We start from the raw sequence: 4,055 nt of genomic DNA, 5'->3' as shown, positions 1-4,055 counted from the left end.
TAAAAAATAGTTCATTCCTTTTTTTTTTCTAATTCTGAATCCACTAATGCTTTTGATTTCGGGGCCGATTTTAAAATTGTATAACACTAAGGTTACTTCCTCATTTTCTTTTGCACTTGCGCTGAAGTTGAATTCACTCGGTTGTACTTGTTTTGAACTTCACTGACCAATGTGATCGCTGGCGTCATCATTTAATGATGAATTTAATACTCTTAAATAAAACACTCACCCTTAAGATAGCACAAGTGTATCTTTCGATATCATATTTTCATCTCTTTGCTGAAGTGCTTCCTTCTAAATAATATACATATATATATCAAGCAGTAAGGTTATTTTTGATTTTGAACACTTTCAAAAGAAATGATGTTCACAATTATATTGCTGTCTATCTGTATACATTATATAGATTCCGTATCAGTAAGGAAAGGCGACGATATAACAACAGTCGAATTTAAGAATGAAGAACGGCCCATTACGGGTAAGTGTTATATATATTTAGAATCCAGAGTTAAATTAAAAGAAATTGTTTCATGAAAATATTATTCAAATATGTACATCTATGAGACTTCTGAATAGTACATTTAAGTTTTATGTCAATGAGACAACTATCCAACAAAGTTCAAATGACGTGTTTGCTTAGTAAGATAACAAATAAAAGTAACTAATAAACCTTTTTTTTCATAAATTTATGAACTAGAGTACCTGCTATCATCCCTGATTTTCGTTGGGGTTCATGTCATGTAGCCTGTAGCTTTTCTAGTGTTTTGTTAATTTGTGTATGTCTTTTCGTCTTTTGTTCTTTCTGGTATCTTTTCGACTTAATGTATGTAGTGTACATAACGAAGAGACTTACACAATTTGTATAGTTCGTTCTTATGTTGTACTGTTATACCACTGTCTCAGGTTAGGGGGAGGGTTGGGATCCCGCTAACATGTTTAACCCCGCCACATTATTTATGTATGTGTCTGTCCCAAGTCAGGAGCCTGTAATTCAGTGGTTGTCGTTTGTTTATGTGTTACATATTTGTTTTTTCGTTCATTTTTTTACATAAATGAGGCCGTTATTTTTCTCGTTTGAATTGTTTTACATTGTCTTATCGGGGCCTATTATAGCTGTCTACAACGGCTTTGCTCATTGTTGAAGGCCGTACGGTGACCTATAGTTGTTAATGTCTGTGTCATTTTGGTCTTTTGTGGATAGTTGTCTCATTGGCAATCATACCACATCTTCTTTTTTATAACACAAAGTCTAAACACTTTGTGTTAGTCTTTTTGTCGTTTTTTTGGGTGTTTATTTTGCCATGATGTTGTCGGTTTCCTTTAGGTAGATGGGTTTTGTTGTCCCTTTGCTATAATGTATATTTCGCATTTTTAAATGAAAAACTTATTTTCATCCTAAAATGTTACTACACTGATCCCTCCATTTTAATTAGTGTTAACAATTCAGGACAGTCAATCGCTCATTGTCTTGGGTTTTTTTTTACAGAAAATTTTACACCAAGCTTACCTATACCTGCAAAGAAAGAAATAGACCTGCTAAGACAAACTGTTCGTGATCTATCAGTGGAACTGCAGACCTTGGAGGATACATATGAGAAAGGTGAGTTCTATATTATTATATGTAGCCCAAGATTGAATATTATTCTTTTTTATGTTATTGTTAAATTGTTGATTATTTTTTACACAATTTTATATGGCTAGAAAATCTATCTACTTTTTTTGAAGAATGATTCGAAAGAAATGACAAAAAATATAAGTCGCCAAATCATCGTTGAAAATCGAATCGAAGAATATGTTTTTGATGCAAAACTCGTATTTGTAAATCATACTGTGGGGAATTAAAATACAGTCGAGCGTATTTCAATGTAGTAAAACATTAACTATTTTCACGTTTATTAAAAAAGGTCTTAAAGAATTGTTAAGCATTTATAGTCTTTTGTTATCTAAAGTTTTAAAACAGTAATAAAAATTAACATCTGAACGATTGCAAGGCAGCTATGAGAGAACTATAGGTTGCATTTCTGTTAATATTGACAATGCAATTTCCCATTGGAACTCCTTTTACGGCTAAAACTGTACCACTATGAAGTTTTGAAAAAAATCTTATCCTAGAATTGAAAGTTCATATGCACTACAATTTTTTCAAAGGTCAAAATATAGGGCTGTGCGGCATACTTTCAACGTTTATATGCCCTGAACTTTTCAGAGTTTAAACTAACACTAATTTTCTGATCTTACCCCTACCTCCAATGAAGGGTTACCACAGATTTCAATGTAAACAATATGCACAAATATATTTACTGGTAACATTCCCAAGTTATGTCTCTATGAGATGGAACACAAAGAGCATAACTGGGAACCAGTATGTAAACAAAATTAATTTTCTACGAATATTCTTAATCTCCCCAAAAGAGGCGTGGTTTGAGAAACAGCTGTATTTACAAAGTGCAACCTATAGATCTGTTTCAATTTCCAATGCTTATCTCATGTTTGTATACATTCTATTTTATCTGTACATGTTAAATAGAGCAAGCATAAACTGAAAAATACATGCAATTGTTTATTTTCATTTGAACTTTGTTTTCAATATAAACTATAGTTTGATTTAATAAAGTACTCGAAATATTATCATATGTTTTGCTGTAATCGGTACGCATCCAAATTTTGGACGTTTACAGATTATTACCTTAAAAAACATTTGTACCCAGCATGTTTTTAAGTTAAGATACTGCAGTATTTTCATTCAGAGTGCAATTATGTATTTTAGCTATTTTCTTTGCAGAGAAAACAGATCTTGTTATGTTTTATGCTGTCATTAGGAACAAGGCGTTTACCTATAACGTCGACACAATAATAGTGTTTGAGACAGCAATCGTTAACGATGGTGACCATTACAACAACCTTGACGGAGTGTTTGTAGCACCTCAGAAAGGAACCTATCTTTTTGCATGGACTGTAACTGGTAGCGGTAGTAGTTATATCATGACTGAACTAGTGGTAGAAAATAACATAATCGTCGGAACTGGAGAGCGCAACGTTTCAGGAGGTCATCCATCTGGAGCTATGACATCTTTATGTAAAATGGAAAAGGGTGATCATGCCTGGATAAGGACAACCGGGGTGACAAGCAGTCATTATCTTTATAGTTATGACAATTACCCACAGTCAGGATTCCTTGGGCTATTGGTTCATCACGAATAACACAAAGTCAATTTATTTGATAAAATATTGTTTTCTGTTTAACAGGAGTATTGTATAAATCATTGAAATGATAAAACAAATCTGTATCCTTTTGCTGGTCAATAAACATGATAAAGGTTATGGTAATCTATATTTGTTAAAATTAAGATGTTGCCATTTAAATTCGATACTTCTTACTTCTAAATAATGACAAGCAGCAAACAATATGTTTGCATCTAAACTTTCTAAATGTTGTCTTGTTTTGAGTCCATTCAACATGTTATGTCAATCATTTTCAAAAAGTCTTTAATCTGATATACTAATATGTATTCCTAGGATTCATTTTGTTCAAGTTTCAATTAAAAATAATGTTTTACAGTGAGTTTCAAATTAAAAGAAATGTTTTACATTGAATCAATAATATTTTGATCAAATTAATGTGCCATATTTACACCTTTTACAAAAATAAGAAGATATGGTATAGTTGCCAATGACGCACCCATCGACCGGAGAACACACAATGTAAATATTAGCATGCAATCATTAGTCGACATTCGAAATTAAATAATGAGAAAAACCAATACCGCATTGCATGCTATAAAAGGCCCCAATATTACAAAATTTGAAATAATTCAAACTAGTAACCAAAAGGTCTGATTAATGTATAAAACAACAAAGGACAAACAAAGATGCTACACTCAATAGTACCTTTCATTTCGTTCATTGTTTGTTGTTCGTTAAACAGAATGAGAGTCATCACCGGATGTGTTCATGACATGACCATCTCGACAGGTGTGACTTGTAGACCAGGTACCGTTTATCCGTTATAAGATCCATCTCTTGAGTTCATTCTTACTTTCCGTAATTTGGGGATT

At 32.4% G+C, this 4,055-nt stretch overlaps 1 long non-coding RNA gene across 1 annotated transcript; it reads left to right on the top strand.

Annotated features, from left to right (window-relative positions):
* The first annotated feature begins 329 nt into the window (after positions 1-329).
* LOC143074450 (uncharacterized) lies at positions 330-3,319 on the top strand. The gene is made up of 3 exons (XR_012977865.1): positions 330-478; positions 1,487-1,600; positions 2,783-3,319. It is a non-coding gene; the product is annotated as an uncharacterized LOC143074450 (long non-coding RNA).
* Positions 3,320-4,055: the final 736 nt, after the last annotated feature.

The sequence above is a fragment of the Mytilus galloprovincialis genome, chromosome 5 (assembly GCF_965363235.1).
Source record: "Mytilus galloprovincialis chromosome 5, xbMytGall1.hap1.1, whole genome shotgun sequence".
Classification (NCBI taxonomy): Eukaryota; Metazoa; Mollusca; class Bivalvia; order Mytilida; family Mytilidae; genus Mytilus; species Mytilus galloprovincialis.
Note: the sequence above shows the minus strand (reverse complement) of the source record. Positions and strands in the feature narration are given on the sequence as shown.